At 36.2% G+C, this 10,365-nt stretch overlaps 1 long non-coding RNA gene across 1 annotated transcript; it reads left to right on the forward strand.

Annotated features, from left to right (window-relative positions):
- Positions 1 to 783: 783 nt before the first annotated feature.
- Positions 784 to 6,653, forward strand: LOC131276525 (uncharacterized). The gene is made up of 2 exons (XR_009183992.1): positions 784 to 2,196; positions 5,107 to 6,653. It is a non-coding gene; the product is annotated as an uncharacterized lncRNA (long non-coding RNA).
- Positions 6,654 to 10,365: the final 3,712 nt, after the last annotated feature.

Consider the following 10,365-nt stretch of genomic DNA (forward strand, 5'->3'; position numbering starts at 1 on the left):
TATGTGTATGAGTCTCTAAAAAAGAGTCTGGAGGTTGTCAGAAGGATTGCCCTTATGCACACCTGAGCAGAGTCTCAGAGACAGATAAAGTAGATACAACCCCAAGTATTGGTTCTTTTGAGGGCTAAAGAGACCCACAGGCTCTATGGTCATGGCAGATGGGGTTCACTGCCATGTCAGTTGGCCCTTCTTTGGAGCTGGTGTTTCTGCATGATGGAGCTGGACACAGATGGTGTGGGAAACAAAGCCATGTTGTTTCCATGGAAGCAAGTTACTTCCTTGACCACTGAGTCAAACTGTCCCTTGTGATTATCGGTGCAGATCACAATCTTGGCAGGGAAAGCACACCTGCAGGCAGAGCAATATCATATAAAACAGAATGACCTGAGTAACAAGATTTATGAGTATAGTTACTGATTTTTATAATAATAGTTCCAGTAAAGTTTGTTGGTGTTCATCAATCACTAGTTAATATAGAATGAGGTAAGGGTAATAGGTAACTTGATTTTGTGCTGAATGTCACGTATGTTAGGGGTATATATACTAGCCCCTCAACTCAATAAAGTTGTCTGATGAGCTTGAGAGATCAATGCTCTCAGATCCCCTGAACCCAATCTTTCTTTGTCTTTCATTCCTGATACCTCAGTTCACCGACCAAGACTCCGACAGGTGGCGCCCAGACATGGGGCCCAAGGCAGAGGATTCATCAAGACACGGCAGTGTAGGATCTTCTACCTCTGGATCGGGAATGTGGAGAGCTGAAAAGCCTTTTTTAAGGTAAGAAGTGTCAAAATTAATTAACCTGGGTAGATTTCTGCTTCTTATTATTAAGTTTTGCTTTCCCCTAGCATCAGGGTATGGGTAATCAACCAGGACACTTGGAAGAATATTCACAGGTTTTGAAAACACTGTTGCACAGTGTAGGCATCACAGTTAAGACTGCAGATTTGTTAGAATCTTTGCTTTGGTTCAAAAGCATTGTTATTGGTTTCAACCACAAGGAAAGAATTTGATGAATGTTAAGCAGTGGAGGCAAGTAATGAAAGCATTGCAGAGAGCATATCAGAAAGGAGAGAATATACCTGTATCAGTTTGGGCCTTAGGACAGCATATTGCTGCTGCATTAGATCCTTTGCAGTCTGATGAAGAAGAAAAGATTGTTCTTTTCTCAAGGGAGGAAATGACTATGAATGATACAGGTAAAGACAGGAGTTTGGAGGAGGATCAGGAAGAAGAGGAGTTATTTGAATTTAAAGACACAAATCCGTTCTTAACTAAATCCATGTTGGAACTAAATATTTCTAAGGCAAACATGTATCCTAATTTGACTCATGAGGTTCCTTCTGCACCTCCAGAACCTGGAAAATACCTAGTGGACTTTTCTCTACGGACCTGCCTTATGTTCGTAGCAGTTTTAAGCCAAATCCTGTGCCTGTTACTCCATTAATGAGATGTCTTTTACTGGGATCTAGTCAAGGTGAGCCTCTGGCTATGCAAGCTGTAGCAGCTTTTCCTGTAACTATTCAACAAATTCCTCCTGATGCTCAAAACCCACAAGGGGGTGTCAAGTTTCATCCTGAGCCAAAAACTTTTAAACTATTGAAAGATTTAAAATGGGCAAAGATACTAAATAATGTCCTTGTTAGTGAAATTAGGCTTGTAAGAAAACTCTCTGTTAAAGTGTTAACTAAGATAAGGAAACTATTCTGGCAGCAACTCTGCAACCCCCCTGCTGTCTACATGACAATGTAGCTGTGGGCTAGTGGGGGTTAATAGAGTTAAGCCACTGAAAAAAGAGAAAAACATGGCAACATTGGTGTTCTGTTTTATTTCCATGCTAATTCTAATTGGGCTTATTTAACCAAGATAATAAAATTAGTACAAAATTTTTATCAAGGTTTAAAAAGTAATTTTCAGTTTTAAATCAATAGTTTACTCCTGAACTTCAAGTCTCAGTATAGTCTTACAGAGTAATAATCCAAAAATGTGCATTAACGGTCTGTCTAAACTGCTAAATTAGAGTTTCAACTACATTTATGCTGCTCAAGTTATCTTAACTGATTGCTGATAACTAATAAAAATGTTTCCAAGCACAAGCTTGCATGTTACAGGCAACATGGATTCCAGAAGAAATCTTAAGAAGTGATATTTAAAATGTGATATAATGGAGAGCTTAAAAGCAGCTATACCAAGAAAGTAGGAATTATGAGTTAATTGTAAACTGTATGTTTCTGTTACTGTGTTGTGATTGTTCTGTGTGTGTTCGTTCAATGTCAGTGTATATTTTGATACCTCCGGATGGTAATATAAATTAATAAAAATTTATAAAAGAGCTCTATTCAAATGGCCTAAAATTAAATAAGCGCTTATAATAATACATAAGTTTAAATGTTAATAAGATCTCTACAATGATAAAAATTGTGAGTCTTCATTAACAAAATTACTATAAGTCTTTTTTATAAAAAGTTGTTCTTGCCTAGATTGAAATGAATAACTTATTTTTCTTCACAGGATAATATGAAGGATGTAAAACTTAAATGAATATTAAAAAGGTTAAAAGTTTGTGAGAATGCTAACTGAAATTTAATGTTTTTGCAAAAAAAAGTGTTTTGCCCTAAAGTAGGATGGCTAATTTTCATAAACTCTTGGAACTTAAATGAATGTGGCAAGTTATAGAAAGTATTGTGGTAACTTTAAGTAAAAAAAAAAAAAAGTGTTCTGTAAAATTTGTCTTAAAATAATATAATTATAGTCTATATGGTTATAAATAATTATAAAAAGTCTTATGAAGCATTGTTTAAAGTGTTTAAGTGGCTAATTCCAAAAGGTCATTATTAAACAAACCTGAATTAATAATAATAATAATAAGTAATTTTATAACAGAAAAGCTTGGCTGCAGCCAGCCTCCTTTGACAACTTGCTTCTAGGAAACTGTTTCTGATATTGCATGCTACTAAGTATTTAAAGTAAAGTTTATTATTTTAACAAGCTTGTTAAGTGTTGATGGTATTATGTTATAAGAAGTTTGCTTGATAACTTCATATATGGCCTATATGAAAAGTGTTTTTATTATTAAGGAAACAGGAAATGATTTTTTCCTAAGATAAAATGATTGGTTATTAAGAAAGAGTAAAATATGGAACAAAACCTGAGTGAATACTAAAAGTGCAGAAGGTTCGTAGAAAAAAATTTTTTATAATTAAAGTTAAATAAAATTTGATGGGTCTATCTATAAAATTTTAAAAGCTTCAATGTCAAGTAGTATACGAATGCAAAGTTAAAAGTTTGTTCTTTCTCAAAGCTTCTCAAATCATTAATCTGTTTTGGTAAAAGTTTTTATCCTCAATAATCAGTATACAAAGAAAGTCTGTTTTATCAAAATAGCTTCTTGTGCTTTAACGTCATCATTTCCTTGGTCTTCCAAGAAGGAAAAGTTTTATCTTTTTTAAAGGAACATAATGTTCAAAACTGCTTTCTCAAAATCAAATCCTGAAAAGTAGCCTTTTATTCCAAAGTAATTATAAAAGATTTGTTCTTTTACCTTGAAAGAAAAATGATAAGCTGAATAAAAGGTGTTTTAAAGTGTTATAACCCTCTGTTAATTAAAGTTGTATGAGTAAAAGATTTCTATAAATGCTTAAAAGTGTATAAAGTTACCAATATTTCAGCATAATATTAAAAAGAAAAGTACAATGTGGTTAATTGTGGTCTTAATTATTATAAAAGAGTGTGTGTCACAGAAACAACCTCTTATCATAGATTAAAGTAGCAACACTGTAGTATGCAGCAATCCCAAACACTGCTAGTTGCAAAAGTTAATGTCCAGCTGTGTTGCTATCACTTTGTTTTAAAACTTGCTAAGACTTTCTTTAGTGTCTTCTTAGACAAATCAAGCCAGCTGCATTCCTCTATCTGTAAAAAATGCAACAATAGACTTTTGCAGTGTTTTTCAGGGCTATGTGCATAGCCCAACTATCTTGTACAGTATTTACTATAGTAATAGTAATAAAAAAGCAGCATACGTTACTTCTCAAAAAGAACAGGCTTGGCAGACTCCATTCACGTTTGCTCAGCGTACTGAACTTGCTGCCATCATTAAGGTGTTAACAATATTTAAGAAACCTTTGAATATTGTCTCTGATTATGAATATGTATGCCTTACTGTTAAGCATATTGAAATGGCTCATATCTTTGTTACTGATGAATTATCTCAACTTTTTGCTGATTTGCAACATCTGATTAGATTAAGACAGCATCCTATTTACATTACACATATACGTTCTCATATCTCTTTGCCTGGTCCTATGACAGCAATTAATGCTCGAGCTGATTCATTAGTGGGGTGTTTACAAAGTGCTCGTGATTCCCATGCTTTAACTCACATTAATGCTAAAGGCCTGCGAAATAAATATCAAAAGTTAACAAGACTACAAGCGCAGGAGATTATTCATACTTGTCCTACCTGTGGACCACTAACAGCAGTGCCTTTTCAGGCTGGAACTAATCCCAGAGGCCTGACTCCTAATCAATTATGGCAAATAAATGTTGCTCACATTCCATCCTTTAATAAACTACAATATGTTCATGTTTGTATTAACATGTATTCTCATTTCATGTAGGCTACTGCTCAAAGTAGAGAATGGTTTCATCATGTTTGCTCACATCTCTGGTCTGCTTTTGCTGTAATGGGATGCCCTCTAAAAATTAAAACTGATAATGAACCCTCTTACATTAGTAAATCCTTTTCTTCCTTTTATGGGAAATATGCTATTAAACATGTTACCGGCATTCCCCATAATCCTACAAGTCAAGCAATTGTTGAAAGATGCCATCATACTCTCAAGACTATGCTTTTAAAACAGAAAGGGGGAGATGATGGTATGATATCACCTAAAGATCAATTAGCTAAAGCTTTATTTACCTTAAATTTTCTTAATGTTTATAATTCTATGACACCGGCTGAATGTCATTTTGGACATTCTCAAAAATCCACAGAAACTGCAGAATCTGAGAATCAACCAGTATTTTGGAAAGATGTTTTAAGTAATGAATGGAAGAAAGGCAGGGTTAAAATATGGGGGTGAGGTTATGCTCTTATCATTTCAGAAAATGGAGAAGAAATCTGGCTTCCGGCAAAAAGGATTAAACCAAGGACTGAAGAAGTGGAGTCTCCTACACATATCAATCCTACTGATAGTGAGTGAAACTGGCAATGGTTATTACTCATATTGGGCTTATATCCCTAATCCCCCATTACTTCGAGTGTTAACCTGGAAAGATCCTTCTTTTCCTGTCTATTTGAATAAAACTTATATATTTCCTGGATCTGTGGGTGATAGACTACCACTTAAGCCACGAGAAGAAGGACAAAGGATTTATAATCTCCTTCTTCCATTTGGTTTCTGACCTCTTTGCATTGGCAATCGCCTACCATGTATGGCTGTGAAAAATAGAACTATGATCAATTTTAGCCATAATAATACTAAATCTTTGGTAACTTTATTCCCATCCTATCAATACCAAGAATATAAGTATCCAAGTTATAGTTGTCCTAAAAGGAATGCTGGTGATATGCAAAGATGGTATGAATGCCATATGGGAAGAGGATCTGTCGTTTTTAATGATTCCTATGGAATAGTTTGGGAAAGTGCCCCTATGGGGAATCCCAACAAATATAAGGACAGATTTATTTGGTATGGTATAAATAGCATGGGACAACAAATTAGTAATATGCAGTATCCCCTTCATGAATCCCTTGATTTGGATGAGAAAATAATTTTTACCAAAAATAATAGTGATTGGAAAAATATAGGGAAATGGGTTCCTTTTCCATGGTGCAATAGCACTGGAGTCCATGATCAAAAACAAATATGGAAAGTCTTCTTAGGAGTGGCATCTACTTCTGAATGGAAAGGTAATCAAAGTATGGATGGACAATATTTACAATTAGATCAAATTCATCATTTTCAATCATGTGTCAGAGATCCATCTGTGTTTGTGGTAGGGAAGGCTTCCATTACTGAAAATGCTTTATTTTATAAGGATGGGGCTTTGTATACTTGCTTGTCTGAGAATATTTTACAGATGAAGGTATTATCACCATGGCTCACCGAAGACGAGGAGTGTGGATCCCGGTGAAAATGAATCGGATGTGGCAGTCATCACCTGAAAGTCATCTTCTTTTCCACCTGGCTCAAGGACTGTTGAAATGATCTAAGAGATTTTTGGGACTTCTCATAGCTGGCATTCTTGGCTTCATTGGTGTCATCACTGCTGCTGCCACTGCTGCTGTTGCATTGCATGAGACGGTGCAGACACAGCAATGCGTGCTTGATTGGCACAAGAATGCAAGTGACTTATGGCATAGTCAGGAGCACATTGATGAAGGACTTAATGACAGAGTTAGTGATTTGGAATCTGCTCTTTTACAATGAAAGTAATTTTTTTATTACTCCTTTGGATTATAACATTTCTATTGTTCAATGGAATAAGATCAGAAATCATTTGTTAGGACACAAAGGAAATATGTCATTAGAAATTAAAGAATTGCAGAATAAGATTTTAGAAATATCTCATAATCAGATATACGTAGATAATGATAAGGACATCTTTAATGATTTGATTTCACATTTAAATAAGTTTAATCCTGTTGATTTGTGGAAGTTTCAGCATTTCTTATCTACCTTAGGAATAGGGATATGTGTATTAATCCTGTTGCTCATGGTTGTCGCTTGCCTGGGTAAAGGTGTTTGCCAGAGATTGCACGTGTGTGGACACAATGGGACAGGCTAATAACTTAGTACTTGCTAAAACACTACAATAGTACCCCATAGTCAGTGAGCTTGGCTGGTAGTCATGCTGACTAAAACAAAAAGGGGGAAATGTGGGAAACAAAGCCATGTTGTTTCCATGGAAGCAAGTTACTTCCTTGACCACTGAGTCAAACTGTCCCTTGTGATTATCAGTGTGGATCACAATCTTGGCAGGGAATGCACACCTGCAGGCAGAGCAATAACATATAGAACAGAACGACCTGAGTAACAAGATTTATGAGTATAGTTACTGATTTTTATAATAATAGTTCCAGTAAAGTTTGTTGGTGTTCATCAATCACTAGTTAATATAGAATGAGGTAAGGGTAATAGGTAACTTGATTTTGTGCTGAATGTCACGTATGTTAGGGGTATATATACTAGCCCCTCAACTCAATAAAGTTGTCTGATGAGCTTGAGAGATCAATGCTCTCAGATCCCCTGAACCCAATCTTTCTTTGTCTTTCATTCCTGATACCTCAGTTCACCGACCAAGACTCCGACAGATGGGATCTCTTTTCACAAGACTTTCATGCTACTTTACTGGAATTGTAGTTGATGCTGGGGTTTAAGATATACCTAGGGGATTTGAATCTCTGGACTGACAATATGATAGCCAGGTCCTGAGCCTCAACAGACTTCAACTCCTACACTCTGATTTATTGGACTTACCCCACTCAGCTAACATGGAGTTGAAAAAGGTCAGCCACCACACCATGGAGCCTAGAGTGCCTACAACTGAAAGCAGGAGGATTGCATCCAGTATCTATGTGGAATCTAAGCCTCCTCTTGACATAGATGTGCAATGGACACAACCAATCCAAAGTCCATAGAGAAAGTGTGGCATTGGTGTGGGAAAAGTGGCCATGGTGGCTGCTGGCTGCGGGGAATGGGAAGGAAGAGATGAGATGTGGAGGAGTTTTCGGGACTTGGAGTTGTCCTGGGTGGTGCTTCAGGGACAACTACCGGACATTATAGATCTTCCCAGGGCCCACTGGATGGGACGTGGGAGAGTATGGGCTATGATGTGTACCATTGACCATGAGGTGCAGTGATGCCCAGAGATATACTTACCAAATGCAATGGATGTGTCATGATGATGGGAGAGAGTGTTGCTGTGGGGGGAGTCGTGGGATGGGGGCAGTGGGGTTGAATGGGACCTCATATTTTTTGAAGGTAATATTTTTTAAAAATGAATAATAAAAAAAAACTCAATAAAAAAAAAGAAAATGACCTTGAATTAAAGGCTCAACGTGGACCAGCAGAATATCCCTGTCTACAAATAATAACAGGAGTTAAAATGCTGTTTGACCTAAAGTAAGGGGGAAATGGAAAGGACAAATGAGTTTATATGGGTATGAGTCTCTAAAAAAGAGTCTGGAGGTTGTCAGAAGGATTGCCCTTATGCACACCTGAGCAGAGTCTCAGAGACAGATAAAGTAGATACAACCCTAGGTATTGGTCTTTTGAGGGCTAAAGAAACCTACAGGTTCTATGGTCATGGCAGATGGAGTTCACTCCCATGTCAGTTGGCCCTTCTTTAGAGCTGGTGTTTCTGCATGATGGAGCTGGACTCAGATGTGATCTCTTTTCACAAGTCATTCATGCTACTTTACTGGAATTGTAGTTGGTGCTGGGGTTTAAGATATAACTAGGGGATTTGAATCTCTGGACTGACAATATGATAGCCAGGCCCTGAGCCTCAACAGACTTCAGCTCCTACACTCTGATTTATTGGACTTTATTGGATTTATTGGACACTCAGCTAACATGGAGTTGAAGAATGTCAACCACCACACCTTGGAGCCTAGAGTGCCTACAACTGAAAGCAGGAGGATTACATCCAGTATCCGTGTGGAATCTAAGCCCCCTCTTAACATAGATGTGGAATGGACACAACCAAGCCAAGGCCCACAGGAAGGAGGAAAACAGTAAGGATTAGAGTGGACTTAATGATATTCTATTCATGAAATATTGTGGTTAATAATCAAGAAAATGTGGCATTGGTGTGGGAAAAGTGGCCATGGTGGCTGCTGGGGCAAGGGAATGGGAGGAAGAGATGAGATGTGGAGGCATTTTCGGGACTTGGAGTTGTCCTGCATGGTGCTGCAGGGACAATTGCCAGACATTTTATGTCCTCCCATGGCCCACTGGATGGAATGTGGGAGAGTGTGGGCTATGGTGTGGACCACAGGCCATGGGGTGCAGCGATGCCCAGAGTGTACTCACCAGATGCAATGGATGTGTCATGATGATGGGGGAGAGTGTTACTGTGGGTGGAGTGGTGGGGTGGGGGCATTCGGGGTGAATGGGGACCTCATATTTTTGGATGTAATATTTTTTTTAAATGAATAAATTGAGTAGAATTTGAAAAAAATATATACATTACTGAAAGTTAACATATTAAGTGCTGTAATGTGTGAGAGAGCATAAAGGAGAAATATTGTGGGATCATTTCCATGAAAGGAGAGCCTATTTCTTTTATACTTAGGTTCTAGTCCATGGTGGAATATTTTAGCAAAGATTAGAACAGCAAAACATCTACCATGAGAAAATGTAATAAGCAAAAAGAAATTATTCAAAGTCAAGCATCATAGAATTTAAAATACTCTGGTTGGAAACATCACCTGGTAGAGAATTAGACAAACAAGACTGTACTAACAACATTTATTTAGAAAAAGGGTGAGACAAGTAAAGGGAAATAAATTGTGTGAGAGTTGTGAAAGAAGTGAAAAAAAAGAAAGAAAAAATCATCAAATATTAATAGCAGCAGAAAAAATTGTAAATGTGGAAGATAAAAAATTGCATATATGATCACAATGTTATTGGAATAGAGTATGAGAAGGCTAAGAAACTGCAGTAAAAAATTTTCAAACATTTATAAGCTAATAAGAAAAAATAGACAATAAAATATTAAAGAAACCATATAATATAGCTTGAAATTGTATATGTATCTATGTGTGTTTGCATGTATGTGTGTTTTTATACATAAGGATAAATTTGAATCTCCATTTTCATCTAGTATTCATCAAATACTAGAAAGTGCTGATATAAATCATATATTTGTGTTTATGTATTTCAAGCATTAAATAATCAGTAAGTTAGAAGATATTTAAAGAACATTTTTATAATATTGAAATAAAGTAAAAATATAGAAAATGTGTAGGAATAAATGGTTTCACTCCTACTGTGGTTGAAATAATTCTGTTGATTTTTTAAAATCATATGATGTGCATATCAAGAAAAAATCAGTTCTGCCTCTGACATACCTTATCTCATTCTGCCACATAAGTTAAAAGCACACACTCAGAAATATCAATGCAGGAGATTAGAACCCATAAAATTTAATATCCAATTTTAGGACATGTCAAAAGGATGAAGATAAAGAGTAGTACTCGATTTTTATCAATCCATAGATATTGGGAACCAAGCCTCTACATTTTCAAATATCTGGAGGGGAATATCATTGATAATAAACTTACAGAAAATTTAAATTTAAATACACATTACGATGTGATAAAAATTTCATACCAATGAATATGAAGGTTTAGAA

Source organism: Dasypus novemcinctus, chromosome 29 (genome assembly GCF_030445035.2).
Source record: "Dasypus novemcinctus isolate mDasNov1 chromosome 29, mDasNov1.1.hap2, whole genome shotgun sequence".
Taxonomy (NCBI): Eukaryota; Metazoa; Chordata; class Mammalia; order Cingulata; family Dasypodidae; genus Dasypus; species Dasypus novemcinctus.